The following is an 18,857-nucleotide window of genomic DNA, read 5'->3' as shown; positions in this document are numbered from 1 at the left end:
TTTTGTCAAAATCTATTTTATCAGCTCATGAGTACTATTAATAGTGATGAAGTTCTCCTGAACAGTGCAAATAATGACTCGAGAGACAATATGTAGGAATGTGAAAGAGCGGCTTCCCTAAGTGCTGGCATTTCCAGAGAGAGGAACCATTCCTTCCCCACCACCAAGTGAGCCAAGAAACAAGACAATATAAATGAAAAAATATGAATAAAATGAAAAAAGATAAATGGGTCATTTAGACATATGAAGATACATCACAGAAGGAACCAAGACAGTTGCACAAAATTGAACAGTTGCAGAAACAAAGTTCAATCAGGTGACCAGTAAGGGCTCTCAGAAAAATCTGCAGATTTCAATGAAATGCTGCTGATTTCATTTCAGCTCCAAGAGACTGATGTTTGCACTAAGAGAATTGCTTACCATGGGCTTCGGACTTGCTTGAGTTCAGATATGTTACAACTATCCTTAAAACAGTAATGTAGCATCATTTTCATTTTTAGAGGAGTTATTTACAGATCAAAAATGCTTAAAAATAAATCCTTGGATAACTGCAAGCTAGCAAAAAAATGTTGCTGTCTTGTTTTATTATTATTTTTTTTCCTTACATTAGAAAGGGTTTTATTATGCCACCGCATGCAAGTTCAGAGAAACAAGGATTTATCAAACACCTGGGCAGGTAGGAAAAGCTGGGCTCTAGAGTGCAATTAAGCATACACTCTGGTGCTTACTGTAAACTCTGATTGAAACAGGACTGGCAAGGAAGGTTCCCAAACATAACAGCCTGGAGCAGAAAACACTGTTTTGTATTGTTTCAAGTTTATTACTGATCTTCTTTTAGTCATTAAATATATTATAGACAAAAGATTTTGCAATGAGATGTAGGTGAAAAACAACTTCTACAGCTGCACAGCTAGAAAGTTTGAGCAACAAAAGCTATGAATTGGAAAAAAACAGCAAAAAAAACTTTTCTGTCCTTAAAAAAGGAAATGAAAAATGACAATATACAACTATCAAAAGCTCGGGAAAAAAAAAGATCAGTAGCAAAGTTTAGGAGCTATATTTATCTCCACATCAAACATTACTGTAGCCTCTCAACCCAAGAGCTATTTTGCAAAGAAGAGTAACAAGAAATTGAAATCCTTTTTCTTCTATACAAGTAAGCAAAGACATATGCCAGGTATAGGTGCACAGCACATGCATCTGAAGCATTTGGAGATGTAGGAGATTAAAGCGCACATAAACGATGGATTTAAGAGACAAGCCAGACAGAAATCAATGATCTAGATGAAGTTCTGGGCGGGGAATACAATAACCATGTTCCATACTTGAGTAACAGAGAGGGTCTTGCATAAAACACAGAAGGTGACATGTTGATGCTGGCGGCTTTAAAATGCCAAGGAAAACTCTACCTTCTAAGTAGAATAGGCAGTATGAGCAGATTACCTGCTAGGTGGCATCCAGGTCTGCATCTAAACATCTCACAGACACATAACAGAATACTCGCTATTTTATGACAGGGAAACCTAAAACAGCAAGATCTGAACAATTTTAGTGTATTCTGCAGTCCCTGTCAAGTTGGTTGAAAAAAAATGGTTTCAGTCTGGAAGCATTAATCATTATTTTAAAATAATGTCAAGAAGTTCTCTACGAATCCTCTGTCATATATCATCTGTGTCCTACAGAGGATTCAGATGGCAAAAAGCGAACAAAACAAAAAAACATCCACTTTTTCCGATCTGAGAGATTCTGGAAATAACACTATATATCAACAAATGAAAACTTCACAGTTATTGTTAAAAAAAAACACAACAACAAACCAACAATTCTCTATTCACTGAAAAAGTTCCTTTTAAAGCACCATTTATTTCATGTTGCTTCATCTAGAAGTGCATTTTGCTCTGGGATTTCAAGTATATCTTTACTGTCAGAATTCAAATCGTGACAGCACTAATATTAAGTAGCGTGGGACAGTTCCTATTTAGCTGTTTTGCTGTCCTCTGGAATCAGGGCCTCTGCTCAGCCCTTCACTCCAGTTTCACCCCAGACCCTCTGTATTTCTCACCTCTTACTTAAAGACACAGCTCAGACCCCTGCTATCCAGCAGCCTCCAGTTTCTTTACCATGGAGTACAGACTAGCTATGATGGAACTCTAGTCGTTCAGTTGCGCTCCTCTTTCGTTCCCCCCATGTGGCATTTGCCACATGCTTAAGGCAGAGAGAAAAGCCACACCTCAACAGTGCCGTGAGCTCATGCAGACCACACCATGGCCCCAATTGCCTTCAAGAGGTGTTTCCAGCTTGCAAGGAAGTAGTGCTTTTCTGAGGCCACTGGGAGATGAATATCCTGAACAAAGAGATGTGCTTTATCTTCTCACTGTCTGTACCAACTGCGCATGTACCTACATACCTACACAGTAGAGATGTATACGCATGTCAGTATGAAGTGCTGCTTTTGTCTGCTCCATACACTTCCAGCTCTATTCCACAGATTTCTATTGGAAAAAGAACATGAAGGTCTCAAAGACATCACTGACTTCCTTAGCTGCCATATTCTCCTGTTTAGCATCAGCAATAGAAAATTGCCATGATGGCACATAACTAGCAGGCACTTCAGGTTCCTCCCTTTAATGTCACTAATCACTGTCCAAAAAATAAGCCTAATCAGAAAACTGATTTAAAAATCAATACAGGATTGAGCTACTAATAGCCTTCAACCATAATTTCTGAGAGAAAAGCAGAGGCAGACCATGGAAGTCAATAGGTTACTGAAAGTCACTCGCTATTTGGCTCTCTTGGAAATCTTTCCCTCTTCCTCTCTCAAAAAAACATCTTTTCAAAAGATCGCAACCCTTTTGTTGGACATAGCATGGAATACTGAAGCCTGTATATGGCACAGACAATGATGCATTCAGGCTAACATGCACTCAAATCTGTTGCAGAAATCTCTAAAGGTTTCCATTAGGAGAACCACAGAGGTGTCAGAGCTCCTGCAGCTGCCTTGCTATCAGTTCCTGCTGAGTACTCACTAGTCTTCCCTCTGCTTTTTCCTGATGATTTCCTTTTTGCCTAGGCTAGCTGCTAGGGCTGCTAAATCAGATCACTGTAGCTAAGCTACTTTCTTACAGCTTTAGTATTGCTTGTAAGGCTACGAGATTGGAAATTAGGTGCACACTTTTGTCTCTGCACTGTACTTGTGGTAAAGTCATAATAGCGTATGTATTATGGGATACTCTTTCACAATTACAGCGCCACTAATGTGCTAAACTGAAAACCAAATAGGAACCCCTTCACCCCAAATCCATAGCTTGTTCTCATTCAGAATAACATGAGAATTCTGTTGTTGTGCAGGACTACAGGAAGAAGTTTTTCTCATCACACAAAGGACAGGGAATTTGGTCCTCAGTACCAGGGCAATCTTCCCTTGTGAACTTTGAAAAAATCTTCTCTATTTCCATTAATAAAGCAGGAAAATATTTTTCCTAGCTCTCCAGTGTGGCTGCATCACTTCATCCCCGATATACAACTCTCAGGTGCTGTAGTCGCAAGCTCCATACACATGCCTATTAAAGAAACCCCAAACGTGGGCTCTGGAGAGGACAGGTGTGATGCAACACAAAGCTCACAGAATCAGTCACTCTTGGGTAGCAGCTCACTCATAAGGTGTTTTCAAGAACGAAGAACTCTGCAAGTATTCTAAGCTGTCTGCAAACATAAGGAGTAAATACTGCGCCTACACAGACAGTAGATACTGTCTACTTACTTAATTACATTTTCATTTTAATTTAACAACTGCATTGATATCCAATCGCTAAATAGATTTCTTGTTTTGTAAATTGAATTCGTTTTTCTACTTAGTATTATGTTACTAATATAATATTAATAATTAGTAATTCAGACACCTCTCTGGAAAAAAAAAAAAAAAAGATGTGAGATAAAACTCCAGAAAAGACAGTAATTCCCATGTGTGCTACACAAGATGAGTTAGCATGAAGTTTTCTATTTTCTTTTTTGCTTGCTGTACTAAAGCTTACAAAGACAAACAGAGAACTCCAAGTCCACCGCCTCCGGCAGAAATAACATCTCAGTTCTTTTAGCACTATTCTTCCTTTGGTGTCTGGATTCTAATACAGCTCCCAGAAAACTGATCTCCTCCCAAACATTAGACATTTATAAGAACAGACAACTGCAGCATGACAGCATTGGAGGAAGTGTGTCCTATAGGGCAGAAAAGAAAGACTTCAGTGACTAACATGCAGCTCTCATACAATGAAGTAATTTTTCTTAATGTTTTAAATAAATGCTGCTTTTCATTCCTCCCAAATTGCATTTATAATATAATTATATGATTGCTGGGGGCTTCATATAGCTGAATTATAGGGTGTCTCTTCTACAGTAGGATTTGTGAAAGAGTCTCTTGGCTTCCCTTCATATTTTTTCTAACCACCGACAGGGATACTCACAAGGCATTCTATAATTCAATTACAACTATCCTCTGAGAAACATATAATTTTATAGAAAGAAGATTTAAACCATCATGTATCCATTTTTTTCCTCTTATGAAAGCATTTGTCTAAAGCCTGGTATTAAATTTAAATAGGTCTGAAACAATCTTAACCCAATTGTTTTCAGCTGTGCCATTTGACAGGTGTCAGACTGGCACATTCCTAACTTATCTTCCATATGGGCTAAGGCCACATTGAACCGCAGTGGATAGGGAACAGCACTCACAGAATGAAAAGTTGTGTGTGTGAGAGCAAATATTAATTGTATATGCATTCATCCCAACTTCTGTGGAGGTAAATTTTAAATAAATACACACACTAAACTGATGCAGTGTAATTCAACTATGACATCAATTTCTTAGGCGATGTACTAAATGTGGTATGTTGACTATAATTCAAAAAACAAATGTCTGAGCTAATAAGTACATGAAATAATATTAAAATGCTTTTGTGTCAGGTACATTTTCCCAGGCAGAGAAGTACTGACATACAACAAACCAGAAATAGTTTTATACTTTTTTTTTTTTTTTCTTTTAAGGAAGGATACAGCTCTTGATTTTAGCAAAAACTAAAAGCACTCAAAGCACAATGGCAACTCAGTTTTCATACTTTTAGCAGTAAAGGAATGCCTATCTATTATAGGTAGGTACTTGCAATACCTGCAGGAAGGCACACGTCCTCAGTTTGTATTCTAACAAAATATCCAGAAGCAAAATGAGGTGAGATTTGCAAATCATAACCAAAGTTTTCTCCTCTCTTATATTAAAAGCACATGGTAGACATTTTAAAAAATTAAATAATTTCAAAACCCCTTACATCAACATTTGAAGATTTTAACCTAGCATTTTTCTAAACATCAGTAGTTTAAGATACAACTTATATTTCATATGACTAATATTCTATGCTTCACTAAGTATTATCACAAGAACAAAACATTTGAAACTGGGTCTTCAGTTTGATCAAGTAAAATTGAAGGAAATGTAAGTGAATTGGAAAGAAAAACAGTGCAAGTACTCATAAATGCACACAGTTCTGAGAAGAGCAAAGGAAAGAAAGCAATCTGCCCCCAGGTGAGGAAGGCTTGGACACTGCCAAATCTCATCTCTTCACAAGAGACAGGACAGTTTGTGTAATTAAACAGGACTCTACGACACGAGAAACTCCTTGTGGTAGGCATTTGAATGGGTTTGTTTGTGTTCTACAAAGTCACCACCAACAGTTTTCCCAAATGCTCAATTTAGCTGAGAAACTGTCTTTGTTCTTGATAAATTCATCTGGCACTTATTATGAAAACAACGTATCTGGAAGGAAGTATGCTCAGCGTTGCTCAGCATGTGGAATATACCAGTGGACCTGGAGCCACGTTCCAGAAATGGGTAAAAAAAACGTACGGTCTTCTTGGCAACACAGTCTTGATCAAATCTTTTCTGATTTGGTATTATACACTTATTTTAACAATGAGGCCAGAAAGCAACCATCAATACACACTGCTTTATTTAGACACATCACAAAACACCTTTGCGTATTTAAGTAATCACTTGTAGTTTTTTAGACGCCACCTGAAATGGATTATGAAAGCATCCTTTGGTACAGCTGGGATTCTGTGCCCCATGAAAAGCAATGCAATGAAAACAGACCCTCTGCATTTTCAAGTCATCTTTGCTCTAGTTCATTTTAGTGTTTTTGAAATCTGCAGCCTCAAAGCAATCTCTGACTCATCTCTTTCTCCAGCAAATTCAAAACAAGCCATCAGAATAATTCAGCTGCACCATGGCAGTTATTTTCTATTTCCCAGTATTTCAAGCATGACTGGATGGCAGCCAATGCCAAATGCTGATTTTTGTAAGGGTAACCACTAGCTACCTAGGGAAGGGAAGAAAGTTGCTGGTTGACATATCGTATTTCATCTATCATAATTTGTCAGCTAAAGCCAAGAAGGGTTTCTAAAAAGAAAACCCAGACAGCATTTCAAGAGCTTTAGTTTCAGATAACTCTCACAACTCAGAAAAAAGGGATCCTTAAAGCCTTTCCAGACTTCTGATTAAATTAAGCAGATACAGTGAAGCAGCACAGAATTATTTTCATAAGGATGTTTCTGGATCAAGCAGTCTAAAATGCTGTTACAAATAGCACTGCAGTAATATTGAATGCACAGTTAAAATTAGAGGCAAATTTATTTACCTTCATTTTGCGAAACAGACTGCACTAGCACAACTTCCAGCACACAATCCAATTGTTCTGTGACAACCACCTAAACAACAAAGCTACTTTTTGTATGTCTGGGGCTAATTCAACAGTAGTAATATCTAAAATAAGTGAAAAGTTGTGACCTATATCAAAACAGTTCCAACAAAAATGCATTTGAAAACTGTGAGAAAAGTAAAGAAGCATACCGGAACATACGTGCTTTCCAGTTTATACTGACCAAAAGATACCTCATGAACATGCAAGTAAACTAAGTATAAACCACTGCATCGGTTCTGCAGTGCCTGGCTGCTGCTGAACTAATGATTGTCAGAGAACAAAAAGCTTTAGGGGAAAAATAAGAAAAAAGTCAATGTTCCAATTAGAATATTATGTGTGTACCTACAAACACACACAGCTGTCAATATTTTACTTTGTATTCAATTTGGATGATTGTTGTTCATTAGATAATTTTGGTGGTACGCAGCAATATTCATTTTGGAATCACTTTCTTTTCTAAAGCAAACAAAAAACAGATACAAAATGTCCTATCATATAATAATCTGAGCTGTAGTTAGAACTGTACACAGAAATAACATTTATTTCCATAACGAATGCAGTCTTACTCAGTTTAACTGGAAATAAGTTTTCACTTTAACTCTTTCATGTAAGAAATGCTGTCCAGCAGGCAACCCTCTAAGCTTGGGGCTCAAGAAGCGCGCTGCCATAAACTGCCCATGTGACCTTGCATAAATCACTTCCAATGTGTAAGACTGAGATAACAGCCTTCTCTACTTCGTAGGAGTATTTGGAGGATAAATATGTTAAGGAGTGCAAATTGCTGGGAAGCTACAATTGTAAACAAAAAAAAAAAAATTGCAGAGGGAGATTAGCGTCCATTTATACAACAACCCATTGTCAAACTCGGATGTAGCAGGAACAGACAGAAGATTGGGAAGAAATATTTCTTTTCTTGGATTTCCAGGAGCCTTATAGCAACCAGTTTAATTTTGTGAAGATAGATAATGTTTTGACACTTCTATACAAATCAATTTCTTGATGCCTTGAAACTTGACAAGGTCCTGTCAAAGGAAGCAGAGTATTTTGGGCGGACCTTCGCTTCCCACTCCCCTTTGCTCAAGGACTGGTCAGTCCATCAGCATCAGCACACAGATCAGTCTAACAGTTCAGCAGACTGACCAGTCTGTCAGCTCAATTTATTGGGAACTCAGTTATTGTTACTGTAAGTTCAACCGCCCTGCACTTATGACTGGGACTGTGTACAGGAAACAAACAAATAGAAACACAACCACTCAAAAAACCCAACATATTTGTCTAGCTTCAAGACATAATATCATTAACACAGGAGTGATGGCTTTGGAATTACCTCTGCAGCTGGACAGAGCTTGTCAGCCATGTCAGGCCTGATTAAGCCCCAATAAAGTTCAGTGTGGCCCAACAGCACATACCTCGGTTTGAATATTTAAAATAAATAAACACAACTCATCTGAAGAGCTCTAGCTAGAGTTCATGGCGTGCCAAGAGAAAACAAGCAGTTGTATCCAAGAGAGGCTATATCTCTAGATCCATGGAGGAAAGGTCTCTTCACCCTCTTCAGTTTGTAATGATGGTAATGAACACAACAGATTTGGTCACCATCCTGCCTCTACCTGCAGCACTTGGAGCATGCAACAGCTCTTAGTGTTTCATCTCCTTCACTTACGTGTCAGGGTCCCACAAAATGCCACCTAGGCATCTTCCCTCCGTGCTAGTACTATAGCACGTGTACCCTCAGCGCAGCCGAGGTGTAACCCTTACTCTGAGATACCTAACAGGGCCAGCAGACTCATTTGTCTGCGCAACAAAGCACTCGGCCATAATGGCTGAAATATTTCTTAAAGATAAAAGCGTATTTGAAAAAGATGTATAAGACATCAAAATTCTACTCCAGATCTGCCACCAAATGTGAGCTCGTGGTACTACATTTCCTCTGTGCTTCCCCTATGATGTGGGGAAGCGTTTGTTTGGACGTTGGCAATCTGCCTGGATCTAAGCATAGGGACTCAATCACTTGGTGCTGCCAGGAAGAAGCCAGGGCTAATGCAGGGAGCCAGCTTGGATAGAGGGAAAACACAAGTACAATGAGGACAGAAATAACAGCAACGGGCTAAATATCAGTGCTGTAGGCCTTCAAAGAGAAAGCTCACTGGAAAGAAAATATCACATCAGATTTGTTTCTAATAAGAAAGTGAGACTATGCTGAGAAGCCCTGAAGAGGAAAACTGCTAAATCTTTGTGACACTGATCCTTGGAAGACGGCAGAATAATACATTCTAATACAGTGTTGAATTTTAACAAACTGCAAAGGCCTTGTTAAATGTTAAGTGAAGAAATGAAAAATTATCATTATTTTCCAGTTTGTGAATTCCTCATAGCTGTGATTTTTAAAAGGGAAATAAAACACACTGATAAAAATGTAGTAGGCAAGTATCAGCAAGTATCCTGACAGTTAATGAATAACCAGCAAAGAAGAATAGGCACGCTCAGATTGCTGTTGTGACAAGTTGTATCTAGCAGTAAGCCAAACTAAACAGTATTCTTCTACTTTCTATGTGTAAGATGTTTCCTCTGCTTTCAATGCAAGTCTTAGAAAGATAAAAATCATCATTTTATTTTTGCGTAAATTAAAACCATGTTCAAGGTTTTAATCTCTTAGATGTTGTAATACTTCTGTGAATATCATAATCCGGTTATCTTTGCAGCAAAAAATAATAATCATAATACATACAGAATATACAGAATTTCTTTTAAAATTCTTCATTTACAAGTTTTTCCTACATCTTCCAAGAACAAAGACTAAGTAAAAATTCCCACTCTTCTATGTTGACTGTATCAGTACAGCAGTGTTCTGATCTCTGAGGATGTCAGTGTCTGCTGTGTGAGCCCCACTTACATGCTGTTACTTCCCAGGGACCCAAAGGAACACTGCAGCCCATTCTGACTGTGTAATATTGACGACAAGAATGAGTGAATATTTAAACTAGTTAAAGCACCTTCTGCTGAGTTAGTGGCGTTTTTTGCCACTGCTCCTCATGCTGAGACTTCTACTCTGCAAGGAATCGCATAAAATAAATAATTTCACCTAAGCTAGGTGGAAAAACCTGGCATGTAGTATTTACTAATCACTTGAATTAGAGCCTGTTGTGAAGTAAAAATTATCCTCCCATGATATCCAAATTAAGCTTTATTCAATGATAGTCAAAAATCTCAATACTGTTGTACGTGGCTTATAACAACTGTGAACATTTTTATTTTGCTGCCAGATTAAAAGGTAAGCTTTACAGTCTACCCAGTGACAAGAACTAGGAGGTCTTTGAACAAGACTACAAAGTAATCTTCAAATGAAATGAAGAAGGAAGCATACCTCAAAAAGGTAGATCAATTGCTTTCATTAAACTCACACTAGTATTCTTTCATAGATTCATTTGTTTTTGGCAATTGGTTGATGCTAAAAGAATCTCTCAATATTTCAAGAAGCAAACAAAAGAATAAGAAAGCTCAAGTGCAGTCCAGTAAACCTCCATGACCCTCACCCACGTGTAGCCGAAACCTAAAGCTCTGCTGCAAGTGGCTAGTGGCAATACAGGCACACTTTGTGCACATGAGCCCAAATGCTCAGAGTCCAAAAAGCCTCCCAGCCCATGACCTTCTTTCATACAGCGTAAGAAAGGAAAAGAATATTTTAGTCTGCTTCTGCTCCCAAGTTTGCCAACTGTACCTATGTACAATCAATAGGTGTACAAAGGTTAGGCTTAGTAAGATTACTGCGATGGAAAGATAACCAAAATAAATGGAAACACTCACCAGTGTCGTAGGCTCACAGTAAACCCCACAAAGAGCAATCTCCAGAGAGAAATCCTTCTTTAAGGGCAGTCAGCCCTTAAATGGGATCTATGAGAGGCACAGCCAGGCTCCACCCCTTCTGGTAGCACTGGTGAATTGCCTTTACCTTGCTCCCAGGGCTGACTCGTTGCTTGCCTCAGGTGCTCAATCAGGGTCAGGCTGTGATCAACAGTTCCCATACAACCTAGTAACTAAGCATGTAAACTAATAAACTGTATGCTATTTAACATGTATCAGGTATAAAAGTTCATGAAGATAACATCTCACAACTTTGAGTTTGTGCCCAAAGACAATTTCCTTAGCAAAGATTAAGAACGTAATCGTCATGGATGCTAAGATTATCACTGTCACAAATTTTTTTTTGAAGAAGATGCTGGAAAGCTGCAACTGCAAACACATTTACAGATACACATTACATTTTTGGAATAGAGACTTCTGCCCAGAAGAGCAACCCTATAAAGATAAGAGTAAATAATTTCTTTGTGCTTTCTGCTTGCCACCTGACACTATCTTTTTAAACTATTTAAATACCTTGAAATGCATGGCCAGACTGAAGAAAATGATTCCTTTGTGTTTTTCTGAAGATGTAAAATAAAACTAAGAAGCCTAGAGAAAATGCAGTGGGAAAAGTCAAAACCGCTATGGACTATTGCTGCTAACAGCAGCCATTTTAATGAATTTCTCCAGCAGCTGGAGATAAGCAACGATTTCAAGAAAAACCCAGAAGAGGTAATAGGGAAGAGAAACGTTTGGGAGTTTAGATGCATTATCATACTTACAGATTGCTTTCTTTCGTCAATATAAAACCTGACTGAGAATGTAAGCAGGATGAAGATATCAACCATGAACATCCATCACTCTTCTCCCAAAAGCTTGGAATGGAGCTCCAGCCCTAAGATTCTGATGCTGGGGAAGGGAGGATGGAATAGCAGAGGGAAGGGAACGGTTTAATTCAACTTATAATGAGTTGGTGTGCTGAGGAGAGGACAAGTAATTTCATGCACATTTATGCACGTAAATAGCATATGAACATGACAAGGAATTTCTGGGTGCCATGAATTCCACTTAGACCATATCTTGTAAGAACTGAATTTATCTTCAAGTAATCAAGGGGAAAGTCCAGGATTCATGCTCTTCTCAGTTACAGAAAAGCATCAAAAATGTGGGAGAAAGACTGGGCTATTAGACAGTAAAGCAAAACACAAGCTTATTAAAGATTATTGTAAGCAATGGATCAAATAAAACAACATCCTTGTTCAGAAAGTCCATTTTTCAAGAAATATGATTATGAAAAGAAAGTGATACCTTTTTAATCACTCTGGAAATATTAAGCTGTTTAATAAGACAAATGCAGGTGTATTATTCCTTAACAGCAGAGAAGTAATTGGCAAACCAGTCTGATCCCCAGCTGGCAGGATCCATTATGTATTAACATATTCCAGCTGGTAACAGGTGAACACTGTTGGACTTGTAAGCTTCCTGTTGACCTCTTCCAACATTTACCCAACTATTATTCATGCATATGTAAAAGGATTCCTTGAAACAGTCACAGTCTTTGCCAGTGGCACTATCTCTGAGTCTGAGGGAGGAGATTGTTCCCCTCTGCTCTGCCCTCACGAGGCCCCATCTGGAGTTCTGTGCCCAGGCTGCAGCACAAGAACTGTAGGAGCAGATCCACAGGAGGCCACGAAGATGCTCAGAGGGCTGGAGCACTCTCCTATTGAGAAAGACTGAGGGGAAGGGCTTGTTCAGTTTGGAGAAAAGAAGGCTTTGGGAAGACCTTGCAGAACTTGAAGAGAGCTTATGAACAGGAGGGAGACCAACCAACTTTTTTTACATGGGTCTGATAGTTGGGTGGCACAGGCTGGGCCTGCTTACCTCTGCTTTGGATTTAGGTATTTGCAAGAAATGCTCCAGATGAAAATGTTGCTGGAGACATAGTGTTTATGATTTCCTATGGAAAATTAAGTGAGGTTGGGTTTTCTGGAGCAAGAAAGAATCCTACAAATAAATAATCCTGAAAGCACTGAGTGTTGGTTTAAAGTGAAACACCTACAAATGAAAACACTGACTTTTAACATTAAGCTGGCTGGTCACTAATTAAAAAAAAAAAAAAATTAACCTAACAGGAAAAAAAAAAAAAACAAAACCAATAAAATATGTTGAAAACTGACAGGGCAATTCCCTAGAACTTTTTTTTTTTTTTTTTAAATCTACACATTGGATATTAAGTAAAAATATAAAAGAAGGAAAGTAAAAAAAAGAATACTAAATAATACAGACATCATAAAAGTTGCAGGTGGGAAGGAATCTCTGGAAGCCCAGCACCCTGCTGAGACAGATCCAATTTAAGACTAAGCAAGCTTCTCCTGGGAGTAGCTGTGGGCACCAGGGGCTGCCGTCCTCTGTCCTGCTGGAGAGGTCACCTTGTGGAGGCAGCCCAAACCTCTGGTATTGACCTCGTGCTGCTCCCTTCAGCAGCTCACACCCAAGGCTTATGGAAATTCCTGCCTACAGGTCTGCTAGCTGAATGTACCATTAATAATTAAACAATCACAACTATCTGTTTTTGCTGCTTCCAATACTGAAGGTCCAGTGTGTTGTACATTGCTCAGTTGTAAGGAAGCAGGCTGAATCCTGCCTTATTCTTTGTCTTCTGGCAGACTGGTTATTGCTGTCCACCTGAATGATTTCCCTTAGTTTTTCAGATGGGAGGAGGTGAACATCTCTAAAGCGTTTTTATTTCTTCATAACACACTACATATTCAATATGTCTTTCCTGACAAGGGAAGAATGAGGTGTATATTACAGGATTTTTACACCCAACAGATTTTGCCTTATTATATTTAAACATGGAATCATAGAATGCTTAGAGTTGCAAGAGACCTCTGAAGGCCACCTGGTCCACCTACCCTGCAATGAACAGGGACACCACAGCTAGATCAGACTGTCCAGGGCCTGGTCCAGACTCGTCTTGAAAGTTTCCAGGGACAGGGCATCAGACACATCACTGAGCAACCTGTTCCAGTGCCTCACAGCCCTAGCACAAACATGAGTCACTGCACGTGCATTACATAGATAGAATCTCCTCTCAAACTATCAGTCTTATTCTACAAAAAAATCGATAAAACACAAGAGCGAAAGGAATGATCTAGATTCAACTATGTCAAATAGAAACTTATTCCTAGAAGGGGCTGACTGTTCTAGCCAGATCCTGCTAAAATATGTCAGCTCATCTCCTCCAGAAGCAAAAGAAAAATTAGCAAAAAGCACTCCAGGTAGAACATCACTTCCAGCAGCTGGCAGCAATGCACTGGCATTGGAACTTCTGTTTGCAGAGCAGCCTTGTTGCTGGGCAGCTCTGGGAAGGGTGCTGGTGGATCACAGGGAATCCTACAGATCCATCCATGTTATGACTTTACTAGTAAGACTAGACCATCCTGTAAAAGCAGCTTCTCCTTAGTGACCGAGAATTATATTTTAGCTTTATTTCAAGACACACATAGAAGTTTAGTGGTGAAAAAAATTTTTCAAATAAAATGATTATCTAACAGAAGGTTAGGGAGATATTGAAATTATGTTTTCAAAAAATATATATATGAGTATTATGCAAGAAAGAGTATTTGGTAATATAAGACAATTAGTAAGAAGCCCTGAAAATCTTATTTCAGTGTCTACAACCGACCAGTGTACAGTAAAACCCAACAGGCCAATAGAACTGTTGATGAAGAACAGCTCATTATTTGCATTTTTTTCTTCTGCAGTAAGACAAGCAGCCAGCAATAGAACCCCATTCTCATCAGAACTACAGACACAGAGCTTGCTGCTGAAATGAAAGGCAGGAGGTGCGGTAGGGCAGTGCTATGCCCTGCTGCTCAGGGCACCACGAAAGCCAGCTGGGGGCTGCTAGACCCACTGCACTGCCCTGCCTTGATGACACCAGGTGCTGCTGCTGCTGCTCCAGCATTTCAGGGTGTTTGAACGATTGCTGGATTCCAGCATGATGTAACATTAATGTAATAAACAAGCCTAGCAGAGTTGGAAATGTAGTAACATTCTGCTTAGAATGACGATCAACCTCAGTGAGAAAAAAATACCGTCACTTGCAAAAATGCTTTACTTATTTTCTTTTTTTTTTTTATATTTACTAGTGTCTTCAAGAAGATTTTTAGCATAAGAAATTAATGCCTCCTCAACGTATCTTCCTGTATTTCCCTGTACTTTATTCTCAAGGAAGAAATAAGACATCTGAAGATAAAAATATGTCTTCAAGCCACTAATTATCATCATCCTTTTTGTTGTAGAGGCGATGCCTTCCATGTGTTTTATATTTCATATCCTTTGGACAGATGGCCGCAGCCCTGACTGCAGGGACATGAGGATAACAGGGAGCCAGGAAGACTGTAGCAGCACAAACCCAGCACAAAAGCCCAAATTTAGCCAGTGTTAACAGGGATGTTATGATGCCTTTCGCAAGCCTGGAACACGGTCAACCCACTTCAGATCCCCAAAGTGACCAGCAGTAGTAAGAGCCCATTAATAGCTGTATGTACACAATTTACAAATAAAATTAATATCAAGTGAGCTAGAAAAAATGCAGTGTTTATAGGAAATGTATGGCACTGCACTGGCTTTTCATGCATTGAATGAAAACACTGCCTTACAACCAGCAAAGTGTTTTTCCCCCTCTTGCATATAGATGAGCATCTTGTTAGTGGAGCGGTGAAGCTCCAGGACTTTCAGCAGTTCTGGAGGAGAAAAAGACTTAATGCTCCCTTCTAATTAAATTAATTAGTGAAACTTGGAGAAAAGGAGAGGACAAAAATTTATCTCTATAGAAACCTAAGCAGGGTTTAGGCATAAGAAAAAGAGACATGTACAAATCAACATCCTTTTCCAGGACAGTAAATCTGGCAGTCAGGGCTCCAGCTCTTACAAGTCTGTGTGGATACTAACTCATCAGATGGGCAACATCAGGAGAACAAATTCTCTTCTCTCAGGAGGCCTCTTTTTTTCTATTCTTGTTCACCCTTTGCCCACAACTCCTATTTTTCCTATCTTTACTCTTTATTTCCGTTAATATTCTTTGTGGATCTAACAGATTTCAGCAGAATTGATCCAATAAATGGTAATCCACCACTACAAATGAAGCAGCTCTCATAAGCAGCATGCTTAATAATTGACATTGATCAAATGCTCTGCAGGATCCTGCTGGGATTTAGATAAGGAACAGAATGCTCCTCTGCAAAGTCACACTGCCTTCTCTATGAAGTCACAGTGACTGATGAAGGAGTCAGAAAAAGATGACGTGTGTTAAGAGGACGTTTCTTTGACATCCATCAGAAGCGGAGTTCCCTTTCACATCTTAGTCCCTTTCTCTTTCAAACTGAAATGTATTCGAACAATTCCTTTGCTCCATTTCTCTCTATCAATCTGGCAAGATGAGTAGTAAACGCCACAGTACCATATGGTAGAAGACAGCTGAGATATAAACGTGTTGTGTAATGTCAGGTCTAATGAGTGATAGAAATAAAACTCAAAGAGCTAAGTATCTGGCTTAAGCATCAAAAAGCATTGAAAATTCACGGTTAAAGATAAGAGCCTATTATGTAGCAATGCCAAATATTTCCAAACTATAATGCTGTACCTTACAGACCTGTGGTACAAGTTCTGCCCCCTGAAGCAGGCTGACTAGAACAAAAGACACATTCTCCAGAACTACCAGTGATGAGCTCAGTAATGCTCTCAGCTGTGCCTAATTGCTCAGTGCTGCTGGAAGAGAAAAGGAATATAAACACACGCATTTATCTGTCTCTATGTGAGCACAGAGATGAATGGAAGAGAGAAGAGCTAGAAGTTATTTTCAGACTCTTCAGTGCAGTTTATTGCGTATGTAAAAATTCAGCATGAAAAGACAGATAATGAGAAACACTTAGCATTTGAGAAAGTGTAGGTTTTAAGACATCTCAAGCATTGTAGTTGTGGGTTTGTTTGACATTGAATATATCACTGACAATCCAGGCCAGAATTTCAGAGCTAAAAACAAAGCAAGAAAAGGCCTGTTCTTTCCCCTTTCCCTCTCCACCCCCCCCTTTTTTTCTTAATTTATATATCTCAAACTTTCTGTCTAACATTAAAGCTCTGTTTCCCACCACCACCCAACTCTTCTTGGATTATACTTTAAAATTAGGGGAATTTAAGTCTCCACCAAAAGTGACGGTTATCAAAGCCCATAATGTTGTACAGAGAAGAATTTCTCTTACAATGTCAAAGACAGAGAGACAACTAATGCGGGAAAACCTGAACCTGCTGAACAGTCCTCATGCTAGGCTGCTGCACTGAATGCCCTCCTCAGAGGAATCGATCTTGGTGGTTCCATGCATCAACCATTGCTGACAACAGCACCAAGGGCTCTCAAGACAGCTCCCTGGCATTGCCCTCGCTGTTCCATGCTCTAGTGAGGCCCTGCAAGCACAAAACGGGCTGCTACTGCATGAAACTAAGCCAGCAGGATCCACTCCAGCCACTACCCTGAGTATAACTTCAAGCCAACGGGAGAACAGCCATCAAGATTTCTGTGTTAATACCATCCACTCCTATAGACTCTGTGGTTGAATTTGGACTTCTTAGGAGACACAAATGTTTAAGACTGGAATATATTAGATTTCACCCTCGGGATTATAGACTGATGCTTAATCCAACCTTTTTTCAACTAATAACCACACTTTCAGTCTGAAATATGTACATTTGCTGTTTCTGCTTGGAACAAAGTCACAAAGTCACGTTCAGCGAATCCACCTGCCTTATACAGTCCTCCTGACACGCACATTGCCTGTCATTGCAATCTGTTAATACTGTTTCACTATTGTACATTCAAACTAAAGTCTAGGAACTCTTATCTGTTTCATTTCCCATGTCATGTAGAGATTTTGGCAAGGACAAATAGTACATCAACTTTGTTGGTTCCAAATACACTAGCATTTAAATTCCAAGCAGAGTCTATACTGTGGCTTTCTAAAGCCTCCCCCATTACAGCTGGTCTGCCAGTGCATTTAGGCTTGTATCACACAACAAAGCAAGCAGCCAAATGCAGTGAACTCAAAAAAATCACAAGAGATGACTGCTCTAAGCTCTTTGACTGAATGCTTCATTTTTAGTCCAACAGGTATCGAAGTTTCCTACACAGTTTACGCCACAAGATTAACAAAGTCAGCTCTTCTATGAATTCTTAATGGAAAATTAAACATGGAAAATTTCAGCTAGCATTTCATCTATTAACAGACATTAATTGGAAGGACTTAGTGAAAAATGTAACACAGAATGTAAATCTCACTTTTCCTAAGTCACAAAATTCAAGCCTAAAGAGTTACAGCATTAGAAGCACTACCACGGACTGCAATCCTGACTTCATGTTCTGGTACTCAGAAGTTGGCCACTAATTACTTCTTTATAAATTATACCTGAACACAATTAGTCGTGCTTTAAAATTCAGTAAATTTGTTTTTAAATATCTGGACTACTACAGCTTAGTTCAGAATCATTAAATAAATATCGCTGAGGACATTTGTGTTTCCCTTCAGTTTTGCGGCCAGGTAGAGAGTATGAACAAGTTTAGACCCTCCTCACTGACCAGAGAAGAGTTGCATGATCTCACATGGCCTTAAGCTCTGAGGAATGCATTGAACATAACTGTGGAGGGAAAGGACAACAAGGAGAAGAGAAAGGAGTAAAAGGAACAGCTTCTCCCCAGCATGTTCACTTCAAATACCCCTTACGTGCAGCCTCATAGCACCTCAGTGTTAACTCTGCCTTAGAATGATCATCATTATTTCAGCAGAACTTGCAGACTGCTCTCCTAGCAGACACTGCACAAATATAAAATAGAAGTGATCTAAGTCAAACAGTTTGCGAATCAAGAATGAGATGAGAACAGATTAATACAGCAAGCAGATGGGAAAAGAGAAAGGAAACAAATAATGAGACAATACTGGTTAAAAGGCAGCCTTGGAGCATAATCTGAAGTGACTAGGGTTAAACGTTTCATAGAATATTGTGAATGCAGAGTTCTACAAAGGCATTTAAGGATGATGAACCAACTTGGCAGACATTCATGGGTAATGTTTTAGCTGAATAAAAGGGACAGAGGTGATTTTCTAAACACTTCACTAGACGGAGGCAAAGCTTGGCACACATTGATTTGGGCACGAGTTTTCTCTTCTAAGCTACAGAAACTAGACTACAGAGATCCAGAAAGAGAAAAGTCAACCA

The 18,857-nt window shown here is 39.1% G+C and overlaps 1 protein-coding gene across 1 annotated transcript in view; it reads right to left on the bottom strand.

The window, feature by feature from the left end:
* Positions 1-10,682, bottom strand: part of TENM1 (teneurin transmembrane protein 1) — a 268,505-nt gene extending 257,823 nt beyond the window's left edge. Inside the window, 1 exon segment of the mRNA XM_031554696.1 lies at positions 10,551-10,682. The gene's annotated coding sequence lies outside the window, so the exon portion shown is untranslated.
* Positions 10,683-18,857: the final 8,175 nt, after the last annotated feature.

The sequence above is a fragment of the Meleagris gallopavo genome, chromosome 9, assembly GCF_000146605.3.
Source record: "Meleagris gallopavo isolate NT-WF06-2002-E0010 breed Aviagen turkey brand Nicholas breeding stock chromosome 9, Turkey_5.1, whole genome shotgun sequence".
In the NCBI taxonomy this organism is placed as follows: Eukaryota; Metazoa; Chordata; class Aves; order Galliformes; family Phasianidae; genus Meleagris; species Meleagris gallopavo.
This window is presented reverse-complemented; position numbering and strand designations above follow the sequence as displayed.